Below are 25355 nucleotides of genomic sequence, written 5' to 3'. Positions count from 1 at the left end.
TTTATCTTTACTTTGGTGTGATCATATCCCGTATCCTAAACATCTCAATCCTTCTTAAAAGGTCTTTGATGAGCTGGGCACACTGGCACATGCCTGTAATCCCAGCAGCTTCCCAGGCTGAGACAAGAGGACCTCAAGTTTGAGGCCAGCCTCAGCAATTTCTAGAGACCTTCAGCAACTTAGCAAGACACTATCTCAAAATTTAAAAAAAAAATTAAAAATTAAAAGGGGTGAGGATGTAGCTCGATGGTAAAATGCCCCTGGGTTCAGTCCCCAGTACCAAAAAGATCTTTGTTGGATGACAGTGGTGGCAGAGTCATCAGTGACACTGTGAATAGCTCTCCTGCTTCTGCTGTTCATGAAATTCAGGTAGGAATGTACGCACAATACATCTGGTTATATCTGTCATCTGAGTTCAATTTTGAGGCAGGTGTTTTGGTTTCAGATGGTCAACTTCTGTGAATGCATTCAAAATCCTGTTCTGTTCACAGTTAAAAAATTCAAACAAAACTACAGAGAGACATTGCTAGGGGCATTCGCTTTTGGCCTAGAGGGAAGATTCTCAGGGCTGGCTACCATTTTGCTTTGTCCCCCAACCCCATCCCTCCCACCCCCGACATAAATTCAGCCAGCCATGCACATTTAGAACCTTGGCATTATTTATTTAGCTCTTCCATCTCCCTAACTACACAATTAACGCCATCGGGTTGTGCTAAATGGGTAGGCATCAATGAAAATGGGATGGATCTGAGTTATCACTATTCTCTTGAAGCAGCCTCTAGGCTCACTACTTGTCTTCAATAGAAGTACTATTTGTTTTTTGTCTGCATCAATCTAACCATACTTAGAGTACTGATAAGACTTGGTTTTCTTAAATTGTGATTTACGTTTTTGTTCATTTTTTTCTCAATTTTTGGACTAGTAAGCCTGGAGGATCCTTGATCAGTACCATAATCTGTGTTCTTTTGCCAGACTGGGGATTGGGGGTCCTGATAGAACAACTTCTCTATAAAGGTAGGATCTATTTCTTTTATACCTAAGAGGAAACTATAGACTTTAGTTACCCTCCAATAGCTATCAGTCACACTTACGACTCAAATGGAAAAACAAATGATTTATGACTCAGACCATGAGTTGTCTTTGAAAGCATTACAAATTTTCAGAAGAAAATTGGTTGCTGTCAACAAGTGTTCATTGAGAGATTCTCAGATACAAAGCCAGGTCTGGGGACCTGAGGCAAGTTCAACGATGCAGCAGACCTGCAGCTGAGTACCTTTGGAGGGAATGGCATGCATAAAGACTCATCCTAGGCTAAGCGTGGTTACTGCCGTGGTACTCCTATCAGCGGTGGGGATGCTGTTCTCCTGAAAACACCAGAATACCTTCCAAGCACCAAGTCCACGGCTCCCCGTTCCTCATGGACATGCCAGTGTGGGTTCTCTCTGTCAAGTGCAGCCTAGTTTGAACCAGTGCTGCTGAGCGCTCCAGACTGAGGACTGTGTGGTGGCAAGGCAGGGGCTGTTCCTGTGATGAGAAGGCCAGCCAGCATGTCTGTGCCAGGAGTTTCCTCATCCCTGTGGCCTCCCATCTTCACATGGTCTTCCCTCCCTACAGGTCTGTGTCCTAATGCTTAGGGGAGCATCGGTCATACTGGAATAGGACCCATCCTAACCTCATTTTAACCTAATTGCCTCTTTTTAAGTATTACCTATCTACAGTATGTCTGGCATTTGGAATTACCACTTCAAGGATGAATTGGGATTGGAGTGCATTCAGCCCATAACAAAAGCCCATAACAAAAGCAAAGCAGAGAGACATTTTATTTTTTTCTTTTGTTTACATTTTGCAGGTGACCTATGTTTAGTCTCATGTGCCCTTTGCTCTTGTTTCTAGTAACTATTTGTACTTTTCTTTTCCATAACAAATTGTCACCTATGTAGCAGAAAGAACTGAGTCTCAGCGTCCCCAGTAGGACACAAAACCATGTCTGGAAGATGCATGTTCAACACATGGTAGTGGAGCACTGTGATGTAAATCCTGAGCTCCTCTCTGGTGGCCAGGTGCACCATGAGATAAGGGAGCCCAGCCACAAATTCCCCTCCTTGTCCTCCCTGAGTGATACCTAGTAACACTCAGAGGCACCCATGAACCCCTTCTGCCTTTTGCTTGAAAGCTCCACCCTGACCCCCATCGACAAACCCATGGGGCTACGCTCCCTCTCCACTCCTCCCTGGCTGTCTGAGCTCTTTCCCAGTTTTTCCTCCCAGTGACCCCCTGGTGACAGGCAGTGACCTCATCCCTCCAGGACCTGTGAATGGAATGAACCCCTTCCCTGAGCCTTTCCCCTGTCTCCTCTCATGACCATGTTTGACATCTCGTTTTTAAAATAATGAAGTCCACTCATATACGTACTGGATTTTTTTTTTTCACAGATCCATGTCAATACTGGGAAGCAACACCCAAGAAATACTTACTGCCCATGTCTTCTACTTCCACTGACTGAGAACAACCTCACATTTCCAATGAGCGAGACAGGGAGAGCAGGATCCTAAGCAGAGTTGGGTCTTAGATCCTAGAGGGGACTCCATGTCTCAGACTCTTCTGATCAACATTGCTGTGTGGGAATTGAATTCAAGGAGTCCTCTCCTCCGCCTTGAGAGATGGGTGAACTGGTGCTCATCTCCTGACCCCCTCCTGAGTAAGGACAGCTACTATAGGTAGAGGCAGTTGTAAGGATGTATATGGGAGGAAGAAGTTGAATCAGAGGTGGGGACTGCAGGCAAGAACCCCAGATGCTGAGAGTAACAGAGGACCTCTGGGTAGCCTCAGGGCATGAGAGGATCAGGGCTCTGGCAGGTAAGAAAGGAAATAGAGGGAAGGCCAGGTGAGTACCCAAACATCCTTGTCAACTTGGAGTCTAGGAGGCTCATCCATCCACAAGCCGTCCTCCAACCCCATCTCCTGACTTCCACGGGAAAGAGATTAGCTTTCTGTGGATTCCTATTTGGAGGTCTTATAAGAGGTAGTTATTGAACTTTTGTTTCCTTTGTTGATATTATTCCATTGGGTCAGTTCAGCCTGTGTAAACTCTTGTCCTGTGGCCGACTCTGCATGGAGTGACAAGAAGACACCCCACCTGGGCCTCGTTGGATTAGTACAGAAATGTCCTCCTGGGAGATATATCCAAGGAGGTTGGTTTCCCTTGGCCCCAACCTCACAGCCCCACCCCAGCTGGGGGCCCCATATGCTTCCTTTTACTCTCACTTCACTGCTAAATAAACCACAATAGTTCAGGAATCTGGAGACTACATGGAGAAAGCCCAAGAAGCAGTATTTGACATTAGGAGAAGAGGTGTTTGGGGATGTACTTTTTTGTGCAGGTGGACATTAGGGGTGGTTTGATTGTTATGATTCTAATGCTGATGTTATGCTACAACTAAAGCTGATCTTCTAGTTTGAAGCAGCTGATAAAATGGATTCCCTGGTACCTGACGTGGCTAGAGCTCTGCTCAGATGTCTGGATCTTGGAGAGATGACTCAGAGGATAAGAGGCTTTGTAATGAGTGACAGTTGGTGGAAAGCACAATGTGAACTAAACAGCTAATGGACGAGAAGTGCAGCAAGACTCCAGTACTCTGGCTACGTTGCCTTCTGGAGTGTTGTCAGCAATGAAGCCATGGCCGCCAAGATCAACATGTGGTGGAAAAGAACTCTGTGCATAGACAAATAGGGACCTTGAGGAATTATAAGTCTAAAAGGTGGTCGTGCTCTTATGTGATCTTATGATCATTTGGGGGCTGATCAATATTTTTGTACCAGACTTTAGTTGCAAAGACTCCATGAAGGGAGAGATTTGGGGACCACTTTGGTTTATGACATTGAAGTGCCAAGGTTGAGGAAGTGCCCCCACCCCTCTCTTCTCAATAAACCCACAAAATATTAATCATCCCCTAATCTGTCTGTGCCTACTGCAAGCAATTTATATCAATTTTGGCTCTTTGCACATATAGCATGGGCCTTATCTATTGAAATAAAACTCATTTTTCCCCCGTGGACAGTTTAGAGACTGGAAAGAGAGTAAGAAACGACTCTTTGAAGCTGATTTACAGTAATTTATTAAGACAAGAATTGCTTGGTATATAAAATATGCCAATGCAGTGATAAAACCAGGACATAAATAAAGACCTTTAGAGGCAGTTTAAGGAGGTATAGCATTAACTATCTTTACTGCATTGTACTGAGGCCATGATTTGAATGGAGATTGACAGAAAAGACAGCATTTTGTTACTTTGGTTGGTGATTAGGAACTGAACAAGATCACAAGAACTATAGAAATGTGGGATTTTTCAAGAGCAGTTGATAGGCTGAGGTCATGCTTATGACCTTCAAGACAGAGAGGAGGAGACAGAAGGAGGAAGCTGACCCAGAGCAGTTACCTGACCCATAGCCGTTACCTGCCGTACCTGCCCCCTAGCAGCAGCATTGCTTCTGACAACACATTTCTGCTGGCAACAGCCCTTCCCATAGCCACAGGAGCCACAGCCACAGGAGTGGCAGCAGGTGCGGCGGCAGCAGCACACAGGGGTGCTGCAGCAGCCCCCACAGCAGCCACGGCAGCAGGGGCAGCAGTTGGAGCAGCAGCCAACACGGTAGCATCCGCATGTGGTGCAGCTGCTGCAACCACCACAGCCACCACAGCCACCGCAGCCACCACAGCCACCACAGCTACCACAGCTACTGCAGCCACCACAGTCACCACAGCCACCGCAGCCACCGCAGCCACCGCAGCCACCACAGCCACCACAGCTACTGCAGCCACCACAGCCACCACAGTACCACAGCTACTGCAGCCACCACAGGAACTGCTGCAGCCACCGCAGCCTCCACAGCCACAGCAACCCGTGGTGTCAGTAGAGAGGACTCAGGTGCAGGGAGGAGGGAGGAGGGAGGAGAGGAGAGGGAGAGTAGATGCTTCTTCCTGCAAGGGTGGGGGCTTAGTACCAGCTCTGGGGGCAGAATTGACCTAGAGCGTGTCACTTCCCTGTTCTTTGTTATGCAAACATCAACAGCAGAATCTCACGTGGCCTTTGTGTACTTCCCTCGTGGGGTCCTGGAAGCTTTTCCTCCATGCTTTCATTTGGGTTTCTCCCCAGATCTCTAACCCCCAGGATTTGTCTGTTTTATTTAGAAGGGCTTATAAACTTCTACTTTAATTTTCCTTAATACTTTTCCATCACATAAACCTTGGTGGGGAGCAGCGTATTCAATCTAATAAGCTGATGTTGAAGTGCCTTCTCCAATGAGGAAGTGGCTCTGCAGGGCACCGTGAGAACACAGCAAGAAGAATCCACAGGCTCTTGGTCTGGTGAGAAACTTATGAGGAAATTTCAATAAGCAGCTGGAACAAGACCTGAAAAACCTGCAGATTGACTGTTTAAGTCGCCAAGGAGGAAATAAGCCAACTCTGAGTGTGCATGGGAGAAACGGAATTGGGAAGCCTACGACAGGGACGTTATCATAGAAGGGGCTTTCCATAAGAGCGGCAGGGAAGACTGGAGATGGGAAAATGAAGGACAAACAGGCTACAACATCCAAAGGACAACTGGGTGAGACTTACATAGGTAAAACAGGGAAGGTGCGGAGCCAGGAATAGTCAGAGCCACACCTGTAAACCTTGAGTCAAAGTGGACAAATCCTTGGGTACCATGTTGAAGAAGCATTCGGAGGTGTACAAGTCAGTGGGAACTGTGATCCATGTTTCAGGAAGGTAACCAACAGCAGAACCAGGACTTGGGAGGTGAGAATCCAACAGGGAACCACTTAAGGGGCTTTTGCAATGTTTTGGCCAAATTGAATGTGGTCCTCAATGGGCCAACAGCTGGGTTAGTGAGAGAGGGGAAAAAGTGACAAGTTGGACATGCAACATTCTTAGGGGACATCTTTGCAGTAGAGAAAACAGGGTCATGGTAATAGCAACCATTAGTTTTCTGCTGGATCTGTACTTAGTCATTTCGTAAGTTGTCAATAAATACTTGTGTGTGGTGCTTGGGATTGAATCCAGGGCTCTGTGCCTGCTAGGCAAGAGCAATAAATACTCGTTGAATGTGTTAATGAACTAGTTGATAAATTGAGTTATCTATTATTATTTACTACATGGGTTCATTCACTTCCTTTGAAGCCCTCCTGCCCCATCAATCACTATTCTGAGGGTCCACAGAGGGGTCGGTGTGTTCATAGACACACCACTCTCTGCTGCCCTGTGGCGTGGCCCTTCCACTTGCTTGTCTTTCTACCCTGGCTGGTCGCTCGGGCCTAGCAGGGAAGCAGCCCTGAGGCCTTGTGAGCAGGAAAGACTGCTGTAGGGTCCTGGTGGATACCACCTCCTGCAGGTGCTGCTCGAAGGTCCCAAGCCAAAGCTATGCCATGGAAGAGCTCATCACTGTCACCAGCCACCACACATGTTGTAGTTCTGCCATTGCCAACACTTCTGAGCACGTCTATGCCAATGTCACCCGGATATACCCTATACCCTGATATCAATCTGATGCAGTGGAAAGAATGTTTTTCCCCTACCTTCTACCACATTCTGTTACTTGGTCCCAAAATACTATGCTGGACTCTCCATGTCTCACAAGGGATTTTTCTCTCCACATGCTTCACGCACAAATCTACTGTGGTGTACAATTGTTATGGCTCACAACATGGACCTAGAGTACATCTTTTTCTATTTATAATCATATAAATATGAACTCATTATAATATACACCACTCAAAACATATCTAAGAACTGGGGCATTGTTAATAGAACCAAAGTTCATTGTTTGTCTTCTTTCTGCTAAAATGATTTTGTTTTACTTTGTTGCCTTTTGGTTTTGGTTAGGATGTGTCCCCTAGTCTTAAGCTCCATTTCACATGTTTCCCAACTTAATGAGACATCTTAGAATTCCCCAGGCCAGTAGTGCTTTAGTCTCAAGTGGGGACAGTCAGTCCCAAGTATAAATGACATCGTAGAAGAACTGATAAACTTTTGTGGCCACCCATACAGCTTTCCAAATCCTCTTTCTAGCTTGATAGCTAAGTCAATCCACTTTATACCTTTTCTCTACCTAATGGCTCCTGCCCACTCTTTTGTATAATTAATTCATCATAAAATTAAGCTATAATTACATTTCTATGTGTCATTCTGTGCTCAGAGTGTATTTGTGAAAAGTCAAGTCGAAAAAAATATAGAGAGAAGGGCTTCATCAGGTTTCCCTTCTTCCAAGTCATTTTTCAAGCCAGACATTCAGATAATGGGTAAGGCATTAACGAGAGTCCAGGCTATGTGGAAGCTGCCATTTGGAGTCACTACTTGTGATTGGACTGGTAAGGAGCACTTTAACAGCAAATGAGTTTATGGTTATCTCTAAAGGAAATGGAATTATTATTTTTTATCTTAAATATTGTAACTGTGTATTTTCCCTGTATTTTGCAAGCAAATAGATAAAAGAACACTTTCAGTAAGGGAAAAAAAAAAGTGCTCCTACTCCACTTCTTTCCTCCTTATAGAAAAGGACAAAAAGGTTCTGTGTACATTAGTATGGCTGCCCTAGAGGAAAAAACAGATGTCAATGAATGTGGCAAAAGGATTTGTGTTAGAGACATTTCACAAAGGCAAGAGCCGATGGAAAGGATGGTCAAGTTGGGGAAAGGCAGAGAGAAGCTGGAGAAAGCAGGACTCAGGGCACCCCAAAATCACCCCTAGGTCTTAGGCATTCACACAGAATTTTAATCAGAAGGTTTCCCTTGTGAAAAAAAAAATGTAGGAATCCCTATAATTACCCCAAATACTAGACTCCTACATAGATATCAGCTAATGAAAACTTTTCTTTTCTTGAAAAAAATTTTAAGCCAAAATTAGAAAATAATAAATCAAGCAATGATCAAAATTCATTCAAAATGCATCTGTATTCATATATGTCTGCCTATAGGCAGTCAGCTCAGCTTGGCCTGGGGATTATCAACCCAGTCCCCATCCAGGCAACCTGTAAAACCCAAGTCCCTGGAAGCCATCTGGCTTTCCAGTGTGGCACCTAGCAGTCAGTAGCACAAATTCCTACATGTTTTCAGCATGCCAGCTAAAAACAGCCAGGTGTTGTTGTCCTAAATACATAGAGGATGCTATTTGGTGCACCTATCAATTAACTTCCTGCCTATAGTTCCATGGTGAAAGATAAACAGCTGAGCAAAATGGGACCAAATCAATACGCATTTGTCGAACCCTTGTTATGTGCAAGGCCATATGGGTGAACCAAAGAAATGTGCGTTTAAATTACTCCAAACCCACAAGAGAGATGAGAAAAAATAATTGGGAAAAGGAAGAAAAGAAAGATTTATAGCTCAATAAAGGAAGAGTTGTCTCAAAGCAGTGGCTGGTGAAGTTCCAGCTGAATATTAAGATTTTTAAGAGGAGTGACAAATCACTTCCAATTACACAGAAAAGAAAGGCTGGCTTATAGAGATGACAGAGCAGGAGCTGGGCTGGGAGTGGAAAACCAGACTTACTAGGTGGAGAGGAAGAAGGAAGAGAGGACACAGGACACGGTCTCCGATCATCCTGCATGAATTGATCCTCCACCTCCAGAAAAACATGACCCAATCTTTTCTAATTCCCTGATGGAAATAATAACACTATATCATAGGGCTATTGTGAAGTATGCATGTGATAACACATCTGAAACTCTTAGAATAGAGCCTGAGACACCAATAGATGTTAGCCATTACTAGTATTTCAAGGTAGGCCAGGGAAAAGAGAAAACTTATTCAAGACACAGAAAGGAAAGTATATTCCTACAGTGGGGCACCTAAGATCTTTCAAGGAGTGAATTCTCACCTTAGCTCTGATCTCATCTCCCTCCTGAGCTGGGCCCTTGCAGCTAGTCTCTCCTACGGTGAAAAGTGTATTCAAGGTGGAAATTCAAGTTGAGACAGTAATGAACTTTGAAAAGTTTCCTTTTCAAATGACTTATATGGCATGGTTTTTAAAAAACGGTATTTCAGGAAGATATATCTGACAGCAGCTTATAGGATAAATTCCAAATGAAAACCCAGAGACAGGCCAATTAAATGGCTACAGGTATGGAATTTCATCTCTACTCAAAATTCTCAAACACACGCAGTCTTATTGAAAATTTTATCCATAATACATTACATTAATGAGTACAATAAGGATAACTCTCCAAAGCAACTTCAGTGGGCCACAGAAGCATAAGCTAAATGGGCTCCTCATTATCTCCAGCTAATAGGAAGAACCAAACCATGTTGCCCATCCTTTGACAGGTGTTGTGTTGGGTAAAGGGCTTGCCTGGGAGAAAGGAGTGATCAACCAAAGTGGCCAAGATGAGGTTCTGCTCCTGCATTTTGTCACCTCAAAGGCTGAGGGAAAACAGATAACTAACAGTTATTAGTCCAAGTCAAAGGGTTTATGCGAGGGACCATGGGTCACAGGAGAGGGTAACTGCAAGGACCCAACACAGGAGGGAGATGAGATCAGAGCTAAGGTGAGAATTTACTCCTTTAAAGATCTTAGGTGCCCCACATGGTCTGATCAAGTTCATTGGAGCACAAAGAAAAGGCTTCTCGGATGGCTAAGAAAGTCCAATCTGTATTATACATCATTCCTCTAAAATTCTACAATGCTTCAACCCTTTCTGGGTTTTTTTGTTTTTGTTTTTGTTTTTGTTTTACTTTTTTTGTGGGGGTCGGGGGAATACCAGGGATTAAACCCAGGGGCACTTAACCACTAAGCCACCTCCCCAGACCTTTTTATATTTTATTATATCATCACTAAGGAATGTAAACTTATAGCCTTAAATGGAAATGTCAAGAAACTTTCCTGCCCTTGAAAAGTTGCTTAGGCCCTCACTAAGGTGCTGAGACTGGTGTTGAATTTATGGACCCTCCTGCCTCAGCCTCCCAAGCCACTGGGATTATAGGGCTGTGCCACTGTGCCCAGCAAATAAATGGTTTTCTGAGCAAATATTTTTGAGCTCTTATAATGTTACAGGCATCTAAACATCTTATAATGTTCTAAGTATTTTTACATGTAACATTTAAGTTTATTCTTGAAATAACACTCCAAAGAATATTGGAATGTTCATTGTCCAAGATCACAAAGGAGTTGAAAAGTTGGGAAACAGGCCCAGGCAGCCTGACCTTGGACCCTTGTACACCACTGGATTTCTTCAATGTCTAGATCAGACTCAATAAACTGAGGCCCGCTTTCGGCCCACCCGTTGTTTTGTAAATACTATTTTATTGAAGCAGGGCTTCTCTGAAGTATGTCTGTTTCAAGTTAGAAGGCTTCACTGGGAAGAGCAGGCATCACATTATCCGAGAGGGCTGGACCATGAGCACACTTGGCCAAAGGGGTTTTCCTGTATGAAAACTGTATGAAAGGAGAGAAGGTCAGCTCTCCCCTGATGAGGATCCAAGAGCCCTCTGTCCTGAGGGGTCCAAGCACTGCCACCTGCCTCTGAGCGTCTGACCTTGCTTTATTTTCTGGTGCGCTGATGCACAGTAGGGTGGCTAGAAGATAACAATAATGTACTGTGCACTTCAAAAAGCTGGAAGAAAAGATTTTGAAAGTTTTCACCATGTAGACATGATCAATATTTGAGGCGATAAATATGTTTTACCTGATTTAAACATTGCACAATGTATTCATGACTCAAAAGGGAACCTGATATCCTCTCCATATGCAACATTTTTATGTTTTTATTTACCAGTTAAAATAGACCTTAAAACATGTTAAAGGGGAATTTTTAAACTTTATTTTATTTTTACTGTAAGCAAACTGCATTAAACTGAATACACTGTGGTGAGCTGCAGTGCAGTTTGAGTTTGGAGTTTTTAGCCTCTCACACGCCTGGAATGAGCCTATGGGAGCCTCTACAGCTGACTTCCCTCTGAAGGGGAATCTGTCTTGTTCCCATAATCACAGTGAGGACGATTTTCTTATTTTTTTTTTTTTTTTTGCAACTGTAGCAAAGGTTTTTTACGATTTTCTTATTAACATACAAGCTCTTCATGGTCACTGATGCTTAGTCTCAGTCTGAAGTGTTCACACTTTCTAATAAATACGCATTAATCCAGGTTAAATACAGAGCTAACAGCTGTGGGGAGTACTTGGATCCAAAAAACGGGTCTTTCCAGGGCTAAAATAAAGTGAGTGAGGGAGGCAATTTTCTGGGCTACAAAATTTAAGGTGGCACCAAAAACATAAATTCAATTATTAAGATAAATAATATAATTAAAAAATCAAAATAAGTATGAAAAAAAAATCCATGATGAGTAAAATATAAAATTCTATAGAAAGAGAATCAGACCTTGTCCTTGCCTGACTTGGCCTCCACCATGCCTCAGCCTGGCTTCTTACTTTGAAAGAGTTTGACAGTTTGGTACTGACCAGGTTCTTAAATGGTACCACGGTTCTGCAAATGCAAATGTGGCTGTCCCTCTTGCCTGTGCAAGACTGTAGATGGAGGGAAGACACATGTGACCAGGAATCCAAAGAATTTAAGGTCTCATCATTTCCCATTGAGCAGTTTCAATTATATTTACTCCAAGAAACATTCTTGAGAAGTTCCATGTGAACACTGTATTAGGTTCTGAAAGGCCAGAGAGAAGAGCAAGGTGAGACTCCCTGCCCCACGCCTCCCTGACGAACTACACAGGGTAGAATAAAGAAAATGAGCTGTGGGCGGAGGATGTGGCTCAGTGGTAAAGTGCTTGCCTGGTATGCATGAGGCCCTGGGTTCAAATCCCCAAGGAAAGAAAAGAAGAAAGAAAGAGAGAGAGAGAGAGAGAGAGAGAGAGAGAAAGAGAAAGAAAGAAAGAAAATGAGCCTTAGTGTCATAGACTGGGTTTGAATCCTAGCCTCACCATACAACGGCTGAGAAACTCTCTCTCCCAACCTTTGCTATAGGAAATGGGTGGGTAACACCAGCACTTGCCTCTTAGCCTTGTTGTAAGTACTAAATGCAATGATGCTCACTGCCCTGTCCCTGTTTCTGGGTGACCAGTTAATCCATTTGCCCTGTTGCCCCACCTGCCCATGTTGGATCACACACTACCTGTCCAAGCCAGAAACATCATTCTTGGATTCTTCTCAAGTCCACTAACTTAGCAATTAGTCCCAGCACTATCTTTAAACATTTCTCAAATTTCTCCATTGCACTGTATTTCAGAACCCCATGTGAATCCCTGATCACAACAATGGCTTCTTGTCTAGTCTTTCTTCCCCAGGACTCAACTCCTTCCAATCCATTCTTCCTGTGCTGTCAGACTGGTATGTTCTATAAAGCATGCCACTCTCCCCCAGAATCCTTCAGACTCTTCCGTAGTGCAGAGCATAAGTCCAAACACTTGAGCGAGCTCTTGTCCAACCTGGACCTTCCTCACCTCTGCGCCTCAACTTCCACCACACTTTGCTCTCCATTCCTGGATGTTCATGCTTCCTCTGGTCTTTGCTCATAATTGCCCCTGGGTGAAATAGCTCTCCCCAGTCAGTCCTGACTCACCCTCATTCCAAAGCTTTTAAAGCATTCACCTTCATGACTAGATCTTGTCACCTCCTGCATGAGGCTTTGTATGCCCTTTCACCCCACCCAAATCCTGAACAGGGTACCCTGCCTGCATTTCCAAGAACCCTAGGATGCTCTCAGCTGTGGCACTTGTTGCACTACACAGGGTGTCATTTTCTTGCTCATCTTCCCCATTAGGCTGTGAACACCACAGGGCCAGGAGGCTTTACCTACCATCCTCCATTCCCAGCATCCAGCCAGTGCGTACAATGTGTGCAGATTCCCTCTGGAGCCTGAAGAGATAGAGATACATCAGTTGTACAGAACAGAAAAAAATGGTGGTGGTGGTGGTGGTGGTGGTGTTTGTGTGTATGTGTGTGTGTGTCTGTGTAGAATTTTATTTATCTCCTGTTCATCAATAATAATAGCAAAATAATATGTTATCTAATACTAAAGAAACAAGTATTAATGGAGCTCAGAGTCCTTCTATCTTCCCTGGGTAAGTTAAGGAGGGGGAGGCTTAACAGGAAAGGAGGGAATTGGGAAAGTCATGTGTTGGGGGCCACTCTGAACAGGAGCTATGCACACACCTTTAAGTCCTGAGTAAAGAGATACTGGACTGGTATTGCTCTCTGCAATGCAGCTGGACTTTACCTCACCTCAGATAAGAAAGGTGCAGCTCTGGGAGTGAACACCACCTGATGGGGTTAATTATACCCCCTTGTTGTTGTAATCCTACCTTTTTGCCCTCTTTTGGATGGAATGTTCCATGGATTAACTCCCCCCATTAATAAAACCTGGGTTCGAGATATGCTCCCTCTCTTTCTTGCCTGCCTTGCCCTCCTTGGGGGAGCTGTGGCTGAGGAGTGGTCACTGAACCCAAAGAAAAAGGTATTTTCTGTGTCTGTGTCTTTATTCAGTCAGCCCAAAGTCACTTGGAGTGACCCTCATTGATTTAGTCACGTGTCCCCACAGTCATGCCACCTCTAAATGGCCTTGAGTAGATTCAAGAGGTATAAGGAATATGACTTGGAAAATAGCTAAAGTGCTTCCATCTCAGAATGTCTCCGATTCAACCTATGCTGGAATCCAGGTGAATCCAGAAACTTCAGAACACTGCCTTCCAGAGCCAGGCATCAGGAGACACTTAGATCCTCCAGGAACGAGTTGCCGGCTGTCACCTGGCAAGAGGGCACTCCCAGCCCAGCAGTGAGGAGGGCTGAGAAGGATGAAGCCAGAGTGTGGCTCTTAGGACACGGTATCTAAGAACCGCCTGGCAGGGCGGGAAGGGCCATGTGACAGCACCTGTGTCTCTGAACTTGGGAAGTGAGGAGGGTGGCAGAGGAAATGGAAAAGGAAACAGTTTTAAGCGCTGGGTCTCAGCAAAGTAGAAAAAGAGGTTTGGAGGGAGATGTGGGTTTAAAAAAAAAAATCCTGGGATTAAATCATGAGTTACTAGTTGTGATTCTTTGGGTGAGTTTCCTAAGGGCCCCAGCTTTGGTCTCCAGCTATGAAACAAGTCTGATACCACCCCCTCCCAGGGTTGTCATGAGGGATGGAAGCATTCGTGCACACCGGGAGACCAAGGAACTGAATGGGCAAAAGGAAACAGAGTCCCTCTGCAGCATTGCTGGTAGAACTGTGCTAGAAACCAAGCTTTGGACTGACATCAAAGTGGGTGCGGTGGCACATGCCCATAATCCCATAAGCTCAGGAGGCTGAGGCAGGAGGATCACAAGTTAAAAGCCAGCCTCAGGGATTTAGCAAGGCCCTGATCCACTTGGTGAGACTCTGTCTGTCTCAAAATAAAACATAAAAAAGGGCTTGGGATGTGGCTCAGTGAGTAAAGCACCCCTGGGTTCATCCCCAGTACTAAAAAAAAAAAATAAAGAAAGAAAGAAAGAAAGAAAGAAAAACATTTTAAAAATGGGGGCTCCCCCTCCTGCCTGCTGAGGTGAATTAACCTGCCTTGTTAGCACTGGGGAGTGGCAGTTCCCTTTTCCCTGGGGATGCCTGGTGAGATTTCTGAATGCGATCAGCAGAAGAGAACGGAGGTGAACGGTGAGCACAGGAATCCAGATGAATCCAGAAACTTCAGAACCCCACAGCCGGCAGCTCCTGCCCAGGAAAGTTTCCCAGCCTCTTTGGAACTCATGGGCACCACAGGGCAGAGGCTGCACACCTTCACCTTCCCATTCAGCCCGTTTTTTTCATTCTTAGTGAAGGTTCAAGAAACAAACCCCCCACCAACATCAACCATCCCACCACCCTCATCATGGAGATCTGGGGGAGTCCAAAGACACAGATGCTTCAGGTAAAATAATATTTCAGGGAAGGAGCTTGGGGGTTGTGTCCCCTGTAACAAATGGCAGGGTCCAGGCCCCTGGCCAGCGTTGGGATGAAGGAGGAGTGTGAGCCAAAACTGGAATCACAGTGCAGGCAGGAGAGCCAACAGAGCAGTTGATGAAAACACGACCAATGAAGAGCTTTTGATTGTCTTAAGTCATTTTATTAGGAAATATAAAAGAGTGCACGTAGACAAAAGCCATAGGAAAGACTGCCCACGGGCAGCAAACATCAAAATGGCCAAATCCAAGTCGGAATATTTAGAGAAGGTGGAACATTTTTGAATAATAACCCATTAGGGTTCCGGCCGGTCTCTGAGTTTACCCAGTTATCTTACCATCAGCTCTTGGGCTTCATGCTTGCTTCACAGTCTGTGGTTTGGGAGAGTTGTGCAGCGTGGACAAAGGAAGATCTCAGAAGGACAAAGCCTGAGCCCCACGCAGCACAAGGGGATAAGCTGGTGACAGGGGAGGGAGAGATTGGAGAGAATCTGGGGACGTGAGGTCTTACCAACAAGACAGAGTGAGGGTCCTGCGGCCACCTAGCAGCAGCACTGCTTTTGGCAGCAGCCCTTCCCACAGCCGCAGGAGCGACAGCAGGTGCGGCGGCAGCACACCCTGCGGGTGCAGCAGCCACAGCAGCCACAGCAGCCACAGCAGCCACAGCAGCCACCACAGCCACCGCAGCCACCACAGCTACCACAGCTACCACAGCCACAGCTGCCACAGCCACAGCTGCCACAGCTACCACAGCCGCCGCAGCCGCCGCAGCCACCGCATCCACCGCAGCCACCACAGCCTCCACAGCCTCCACAGCCACAGCAACCCATGTTGTCAGTAGAGAGGACTCAGGTGCAGAGAGGAGAGGACTCAGGAGAGGAGAGGGAGGTCTGGAGCCTCCTTCTGCTGAGGGCCCTTAAGTACCAACTCTGGGAGAGGAGAGGATGGGCACATGACCACTTCCTTGTTATTTCAGTTTCTATAGAAAAACCTCAGACTCCTGATTTTCCTACTAGATACCTGAAGTCTCATTAAGTCACTTAAATCAGTTTGGATAAATTTTCCTCTGTCCCACCCACTGGGGATATTTAGCAAAGGAGCTATCCATATGTGCAAGTACAGCCAGTCTTGGACTAGATGTGTCTGCCTTTGATGTTTTCCTTGCTCACTATTATTTTCCAAGGGGAATTCTATATTTCTCTTGACTCCTGTCCAGGGAACATTCCTAGGGATCACTTCAGTAGGAAAAGGCGAACTTAACCTAAAGGAGGTATCTTCCAACATCAGTCACTTCCATCACTGGTCTGAAGTCATGTTCAAAGAGGGAGGCCCTGACCACAAACACTGGACTCATTCAGGGACTTATCCAAGCACCCTCCCTGGGGAAGCCCACAGTCCTCAGGTCCGTCTTCTCGCATGTGAACTTCCCTCTCAATAAATTCTTCTTGCATGAGTCACGTTTATAGATCCAGTCTTAATGATAGAGGTGGCCACAAGCAACCAGAGGTGAAGTTTCAGAGGCCCCAGGAAGCTCTACTATCCCCCAAAACACAACCCTCCTCTGACACCTAGTTTGGAAAAGTTAGCTCAGAACTCAGGAAGATGATTGTCTGCCAAGAGGGAATAATCAGTCTTGGGCTTCCCAAAATTTGTTTGGGACAACCCTAGTTTCACAGTATGTTAAACTGTACTTCACAGAAAAGGTTCAAATACCTTTAAGAAATGATTAATTTAAAGAAAGCCAAACAGGCTTTTTGACTCTATTCTTAGAGGCCTTATTTGTCACATGCTCTTTGACTCCCTGAGGGATTGGGGAGGACATGACTCTCCCAAACTTTGGCCTCTGAACTGACTTCCAATCTATAAAGTACACTTCCCTCCCTCCTCAGGGGATCTTGTGCCCAGAGCTGCTCCACGTTCAGATTTTGAAAAACACATTAACACATTTACCATACAGAAAGGGTAGAGAAGCAACTCTCAAACTTTAGCCTCACAAACCCTGTGCTCATAAAAATAATTGAGGTCTCAGATAGCTCTTGTTAGTTGGCTGATATTTATACATACTTACTGCGTTTGAAATTAACTCTGTCTGGGCTGGGATTGTGGCTCAGAGGTAGAGCACTCACCTAGCATGTGCAAGGCCCTGGGTTCAATTCTCAGCACCACATAAATATATAAAATAAAGGTATTGTATCCAACTACAACTAAAAAATTTAAAAAAAGAATCCACTATTAAAGGAGATACACAGGAAAGTTAAAAAGAAAAGAAAAGAAATTAACACTGTCTTTTAAAAAAGTATTTAAGAATTATCCACGGTGGCACACACCTGTAATCCCAGCAGCTTGGGATGCTAAGACAACCTCAGCAGCTGCAAGGTGCTAAGCAACTCAGTGAGACCCTGTCTCTAAACACAAAATGGGGCTGGGGATGTGGCTTAATGGCCGAGTACCCGAGTTTACTTCCTGGTACCAAAAAAAAAAAAAAAGTAGTTAAGAATTGATTTTAAAATAACAATATAAGCCTATCCCATGCTCACATAAATAATACATTTTGTGAGAAAATGACTATATTTTTTAAAAAAATCAGTGAGTACAGTGGCATTGTTTTATATTTCTGCTTTAATGTCCAGCTAATCAGAGACAGCTGGATTCCCATATCAACTTCTTCAACGAGTCTATTACACTGTGTTCTTTTGATTGTAGGACATGAGGAAAATTCAGTCTCCTACAGATATGGAGTTGGGGAAAAGACTATTATAATAATCTGAGGGCCTCCAGAATTCTTGGGCCACACTTTAAGGACATCTAGGGCAGAGATTGGGAAGCTGATGGTCCTTGACAAAACAAACTACTTTAAAATGTTTCTTATTATTGACGTGCACTCCGACTGTTTAAATCTATATAGGGTGACTACGTGGGATAATGAGATTTAATGCTATTTTTATGGAATTTTGGTTCTTCTATAGTTAAAAAGCCTCGCCTGGGGATGTAGCTCAGTGGTAGAGCACTTGCCTAGCATGCATGAGGCCCTAGGTTGAATCTCCCGCATGGAGAAAGAAAAAGCCACCCCGTGCCGTTATATTTTCCAGTGCTACCTATTTCACTCCTACACAACAATTCAGATTCACCAGTTGGCATTAAATGCCCTCAACAATGTGGCTTCACTTTGCCATCGCAGATTCGTCTCTCACCAGGGCTCCGGAGTAATCTAAGGAAGGCTACATGAGAAGGGAGAGTTTGTGATTAAGACCACTACTGCTGGTAGCTCATAGTTATGCTCAGCACCATGCTAAACCCTCAGAAATGAGACAGAGACAGATACAATGAGACAGGCAAGATCCAGCAAAGACACACCAGCCAGCCAAGAACAGCACCCCTGAGTACAGACACCTGGGATGAACTGCGGCAGGTGCAGGGCACACAGCAGATTGCTCCTTCAACACAGGCCTTTGCTTTCACAAAGGAAGCTCGGGACCACACAATCTCAGCTTGATCTCCCTCCCTGCCTCCCTGCGGCCACGCCTTCCCTGAAAGCTCTGTCTTCCACTGCCAACCTTCTACTCCTTCTTAAAGATGCAGGTCAATGATGGCTCCAAATGAATTTTATCTTTCTTTCCCCACCCCCTCTGTCTTAGTTGTATCATTAGAAGGAGAGAACAAGGTAGAGAAAATAAGAAGGAAATGGTGTTGGGGTAGAAGAATACAGGAGAGACTAGAGGGAGCTAAGATAAGTCAATGGCCCCAGAAGTGGCATCCATTAGGCACAGTTGCAGCCTCGGTTCTACCCCTTTCTGGCCCACTCACCCCTTTTCTCTCAGCTGCTGGATTCCCCTCTTCCTACAAGAACTACCTCAAAGCTTTCCCCTTTCTTTAGAGGAAGCCTCCTCTTCAACTCTGAGAAGGTGGCACTTCCTATCTTGGTGGAGTTCATAAAATGGCCGTGGATCTGCCCAACCCTCCTCTTTGTCTTGGGCTAACAATTGAGATGTGTGAGATTCTGTTCCCCGTTTTTTGCAGCCATCAAAGGCTGTTCCCTCCATCTGTCCTCTCAAAACTACCCTCCCTGGCCTTTTAAATCTCCTTTCTCAGGGGTTTTCTTCTCCTTAACTCCCATCCCCCTTGAGCATCTGTGAGGTGCTGCCCATTCGAGACGCTTCAAACGGAGCAACGAACTCCCCCCCGCTTTCTGCACCCTCCTCAACAGCATCAAAACCTACCTCCTACCTTCAAATAGGAGAGCATCTATTAAACCAGGCCCCCTCCAGCTATGGCTGCCTTTTGTCTTTCTTCCTCTTGACAGCCACACTTGCAGGAGGAATTATCAAAAAGGGGAGGGGGGAGGAAAAGTTTCCTTTAGATCGCAGAAATGAGAATGGTGACATTAAAAAATAGAAGCACTGTTAGCATAAATGTGGGTAAGGATGATTAGCAAAGTATGCATAAGACTGTGCACAATAAAATGTGTATTTATGTCTTTCAAACATAATTGCTTAGATAGCCACATGCATAAAAATGAAACTAGAATGCTGTTTCTCACCAAATAATAAAAATTAACTCAAAATGGGATTGAAATCTAATTGTAAGACCCAACACTCTGGACCTACTAGAAGAAAACAGGGAAATGCTTCAGAACTTGGTCTTTGAGTGGCAGCTGTCAAGTTCTGGTTTCTTTTTTCTTTTTTTTTAAAAGGCAATTTTTAAAAAATCTGTTTGTGTTTTTAATCAGTTGCAATGAATTCATCAATAATATTGGGAAGGATAGACATCTTTTAGACATTGAGATTTCCCATCCATGAACCTTGTATATTTCTTCACTTATTTTTCTTTTATCTTTCAATATAATTTAACAATTTTCTCCATAAAGATGTTCTAAGTCTTTAAAATTGTATGCTGTTATATTATAAATTTGTTGCTACTTTGAGTGGATTCATTGTTTAAAGTTTCTACTTGACATGTAACAATTGCTCTATTTCTCACTTTGTAAGTCCCTCAAGAACTTATTACCTCTAATACAATTTGTTAGGATTTGGATATTTAATGTCCCCCCAAAAGCTCATGTGTTAGGTGATGCAAGAATATTCAGAGGCAAAATGGTTACATTATGAGAGTCATAACCTTGTAGGTGAAATAATTCATTTAATGGATTAATAGTTTGAATGGATTGTTGGTGGGGACTGTAGGCAGGTAAGAAGTGGCTGGAGATAGCAGGTCACTGGGGGTGTGCCCTTGGGATTATGTATTGTCCCTGGCTCTCCCCTTCCCTTCTCCTCCTTCTTTCTCCTCCCTCCCCCTCCTCCTCCTTCTATTAGTTCCTCCTCCTCCTCCTCCTCCTTCTATTAATTCCTCTTCTTCCTCCTCCTCCTTCTCCTCTTCCTCTTTTTCTTCTTCTAGTTCCTCTTCTTCTTCCTCTCTTCCTCCTCCTCCTCCTCTTCTTCTTCCTCTTCTTTTCTTCTTTCTCCCTCTCCCTCCCCCTCCTCCCTGGCTACTGCTGCAGTCTGGCTGGGCACAAATCACGAGCCACTGAAGCAGGAACAAACTTTATTTCTGAACTCCACCAGCACACTCCACACATGCTCCCCGGGAACTCTCCTGAACGCTCCTCCAGGAACCACCAACCGGAAATCCCTCCTCCGGCACTTCCCCAACCAATGGGAACTCTCCAGAAATCCCCGGGAGAACTCCAAAGTAGCAGGCCGAGGCGGACAGCAGGGGTCTAATATACACAGCTTAACATAACCATTATCATCTCAATGGCTTGCTGGCGTCACCTCTCAACCACTCCATTCTGGCAAAAATGCCATGCGTCATTCAGACTTGGCTATGGCTCTCAGCAGGCTACCATAAACTAAACAGCTTCCCTCCACCATGCCCTTCCACCACAATGTTCTGAGTCATCACAGGCCTAGAAAAATTATGTCAGCCAACGGTGGACTGAACCTCTTGAGCCCAAATAGATTTCTTCCTACTCTAGGTTGTTCTTGTCAGGTATTTTGGTCACAGCAATTAAAAACTGATGAATGCAATAGTAATGTGAATTTCTTAAATGGCAACATAATATCCAACATTTCCTAGGCTTATTGGACTTGAAAACCCATTTTCATAGATATTCTCTGTGATCATTAATCTGAATTGTCAACTCAATTGAATTAAGAGGTGCTCAAGACTAACAGACTTCTGGGTGTATCCATGAGGGTGTTTCTAGAAATGATTGGCATGTGAGACAGCAAATGTGAGCAGAGACCTACCCTAAGTGTGGGCAGCACAGTCCAATAGGTTGGAGGTTTGGGTGGAATCAAAAAGTTGGAAGAACAACAAGGAGGTAGCAGCAGATGCAAGCCTGGTTCTTCTTGAACAGGTCTTGACTGCTGCTGCAATCGCTTGAGGACATCAACTCCAATTCCCTCCCTCTTCCAAAGAGGACTCTGACCAGTGACTCTCCAGAAAATTTTCAGGCCTTTGGTCCAGGGCTGGAGCCACATTATTGATCCCTCTTGTTCTGAGGTTGCAGCTTCTTGAACTGAGCAGCTACTTGTTCCTCTAGCTCTCCAGCCTGTAGACAGCCATTGTGGGACTATCCACAACCTCTGGTTGTGTAAGCCAATCTAGAAAAACATATGTGTGTGTATCCTGTTGGTTCTTTTCCTTGAGAGAACCCTGATTAACACTCTCTACACACCTAAATCATTTTTAAAAGGTGATTAAAGATAATGTACCTAAAATGTGTAGACAGAGTAAAGAAGAAAGCTAGGGCATGGCATTCTCCCTGTGAGGCTAGCCCTGACCTGTGAGAACCCAGGAGAACTGGGTCTCATGGGCTTGGGCAGTGACGACTAACCAAAGGAATTGTTGTCTCTGACAGACAGATGGGGAAAGGCAATTTGTTAGTAAAGATTTCATTCAGTCAGTTCTGACCCCATTGTTGAAACAGAGGGGAATCTATCTAAAATTGAAATACAAATCAAGTCGTGCACCCTAAGGGAGTAACCATCAGGAAGCAAGCGTCCACCACAGAAACTGGCCAAAACAACAACAAGGAAGTGACTGTGCCACGTGCCAGGTCCTGCTGGCATATTTAAAGGCCCCTGGCAGAGGAAAGCACCAGACCTCCCTCTCCTCTCCTGAGTCCTCTCCTCTCTGCACCTGAGTCCTCTCTACTGACAACATGGGTTGCTGTGGCTGTGGAGGCTGTGGTGGCTGCGGTGGATGTGGTGGCTGCGGTAGCTGCGGCAGCTGTGGCTGCGGCAGCTGTGGCTGTGGTAGCTGTGGCTGTGGTGGCTGTGGTGGCTGTGGTGGCTGCGGTGGCTGCTGTGGCTGCTGTGGCTGCTGTGGCTGCTGCACCCCCAGGACGTGCTGCTGCCGCCGCACCTGCTGCCGCTCCTGTAGCTGTGGCTGTGGGAAGGGCTGCTGCCAGCAGAAGTGCTGCTGCAAGAAGCAGTGTTGTTGTTAGGCGGCCGCCAGGCTTTGATGGCAGTTGCTGGGATGTCCTTGCACTTTGGTGAGTCTTTCTCCATTCCTCCTACTTCTCTTCCCGTGACCTGAAGTTGCTCATGTGCATTCAAGGATTGTAAATTTGATACCTGCCTCTCTGTCACATCACAGATCCATACTTTCAAAATACTGATGTCTAGTGGTGGTAAGATAAGACCTGTGAAATCCAGAGCAGCTCAGCTATGGGAAAATAATCCACATGTTTAACTAATAGATGATGGAATTATAGCTACTAACTTTCTATGTTTTTCTGACATTCTTTCATATAACTTCAGTACCTGTTCATCTTTCACTGTGCCATACACTATAGGCCATTTCCACTGTACTCTTATACCCAGGATTCCAATAATCTAATGCATAGAATAATGTACCATTGATGGCAGTGAAGATGGGGTGAAGATCTCTTATACCTTTATTTGTTGTCTTGCTATAAAAGGATCATTGTATTTTATAAATCTATCCAAGTTAAATAAAGAAATCCTTGTTGAAAAGAATTTCCTCTACTGTTGTATTTATTTCTTTCATGATCAAAGTCATGCTGAGATGCATTGTGGGCCCAATACACAGAGCAGAAACACTGTTCACATGTAGGAACGGGTTTTAGAGCAACCTTATATGCCCAAGTTCAAGTTCCCTATCTTACTGCTTGTGAACTCATTTTTTTGAAGTCAATAAAAAATTGTTCATTCACTTCAAAAATGCCTGCAGCTCCTCTCCACTCATTGGGTAGGGTCAAAGGAGCACGAACCCAATTTGGGTTGTTCCTGTACCAGAAAAATAGCAGGCATTTTATCCTAAATCAGCCTAACCTATCCCTGAAAAGGATAATCTTAAGACAAATATATTTTCAATTCTTTCCTCTTTCCTTTTTCTGATCCCAATTGAAGTATATGGACTTCAATAAAAAATACTTGTCACAAAGATGCATTTTCCAAAGAGATTGTGAACAGATCAGGCAATCAGGTATTTCCATGTTGGAGTGGGTTGAAGTATATCGGGAGCAAATGCTATCAAACTCACTGACATAAGTTTAGTCCCACACCCAAAGAGCTAGGTGCCCAATCTCCTTGTTTTTATTCTATAATCAGTCTCATAAAACTTTAATTGTATATTTGCCAGCTTCTGAGAGTGATTCTACATGAGAATAGTCTCATGAGAACAAGCAAAACCAAAATACAAAATGGATGTGAGATGTTGATCAAAGACCACCATACTATTGATGAACTTTCAATGTGTGAGAGGGTAAAGATATTTAAGTTCTGTGGGAAGTTTAGAATAAAGACTGAAATGACTTGACTCTAAGCCAAGCCAAGCTAAGAATATAAGTGCCTGATTGTTCAAGACCCAAGAATATACCCCTCATGCATAATTATGAAAATACAAGTCACAGAGAGAAAACATCTACATAATTGAAGATTTCAATAACTGTAATAGTAGGTTTAGAAAGTGGAAAGAACTAATCTCTACTCGTCTGTGACATAGCCTACACTTTTAGAAACTTGGTCATTTTTTTACCTATAGGAGGGGAACTTATAAATAATTTAGGACAAACAATGGCCAACTGTTTTCTTTAGAAGGACTTTAGGTATAGGAGATCTGTGTCTCCATTCCAATGCACTAACACCTATGCAGTTGACATTCCATATGCACAACTGAAACCTTTCCTTACATGTTGCATCTTGTCCACTAGAGACCCAAAAGTAGTAGATGTCTGTTCAAAAAACCCTATAGATCTAAGGACAGTCTTTAGGCTTTTTCCTGATATCCAATAGCCCTAGTATTTTTTTCAGCCTTCAGTGGAATTATCAATAGATGAGATTTTAAATTTCAAAGTGGGATACCTGGGACCAGCAACATTAGCAGCACCTGGACCTTGTTAGAAATGCAGATTCTCAGAGATTTAGGGAGTGAGATGTTCTGTTAAGTTCACCAGGTGACCCTGAGGCATGCTCAAGTTTGAGAACCATGGGACTGTCTCAGTACAGGTAAGAGGCTACCTTTCATTTTAAGTTGGGAGTACCACACCATTTATAACAGGCAACTAGCTAACTACTTCCATCTCATTCTCCCAGTGGATATTTTACAAACCAGAGAAAATATCATTTTACTCTTCCTTTGCATTAGTCATAGACATTTCCTATGCTTGCTTTGCTTCAGTATTTTCTTTCCATATCTTTTCTTAGACCTATGCACTGAGGAAGTTCATTATTTTGAAAACAGCAACTTTTCTAAGACCATCTCATTTTCTAAATTTGCACAACTATAACTCAAAATGCAGACCTATACTTCTAGGCTTATATGTGAACACATATATCTCAACATACACGCAATTTTCATATGAACAAATAATAACTCAGAACATATTTAATCAACTATAATGCTCTGTTTGGAGATAGGAAGTGTGATCACCCTAGCAATGTCAGGTGTTGAACATTCCTTCCATCTTGTTAGTCAATTATACAAAAAGTACAACAACCGTTGTTGGGTTCACAGATACTGGTGAATTGTAACATTAGCTCTATCCTCAATACGAGAGTTGCTACCCCCAAATTACTTACCTTACCACTGGATCTTAAACTGAAATGAAGAAAACAAAGAATGTCTTATAGAAAACACATTTAGTATTTCCCAACTAAATACAAAAATCAAAGAGTAAAAAAGTCAAGAAAAATATTTAGCTTGTATGAACATTCTTTTAGGCCAATTGCCTAATTCTAGACATATTAGAAGTGTCCAACAGAGCTAATGCAGAGAGTAGGGTGGCCATTCAACACCACCAAAATCTCTTCTAGAAACCATACTCCCTCTCCCTCAACACACAAACTCACATAACCCAAGCAAACATTAGAGGCTCCTATGGAAGCAGAGGCATTCTGACCCCTACCCAGATGAAGGTTTCCAAAAATTCAGGTTTTGAATTATGTTTGGGAAATTATTATTCTTGACAGGTGATTCTATT

General features: G+C 44.0%; 1 pseudogene; it reads left to right on the top strand.

Moving 5' to 3' along the window:
- Positions 1–10423: 10423 nt before the first annotated feature.
- Positions 10424–10537, top strand: LOC125618394 (annotated as a pseudogene).
- The last annotated feature ends 14818 nt before the right edge of the window (positions 10538–25355 follow it).

This window comes from Marmota marmota, unplaced genomic scaffold (genome assembly GCF_001458135.2).
Source record: "Marmota marmota marmota unplaced genomic scaffold, marMar, whole genome shotgun sequence".
NCBI lineage: Eukaryota > Metazoa > Chordata > Mammalia > Rodentia > Sciuridae > Marmota > Marmota marmota.
The sequence above is the reverse complement of the archived record's forward strand: the minus strand, read 5'-3'. Positions and strand labels throughout refer to the sequence as shown.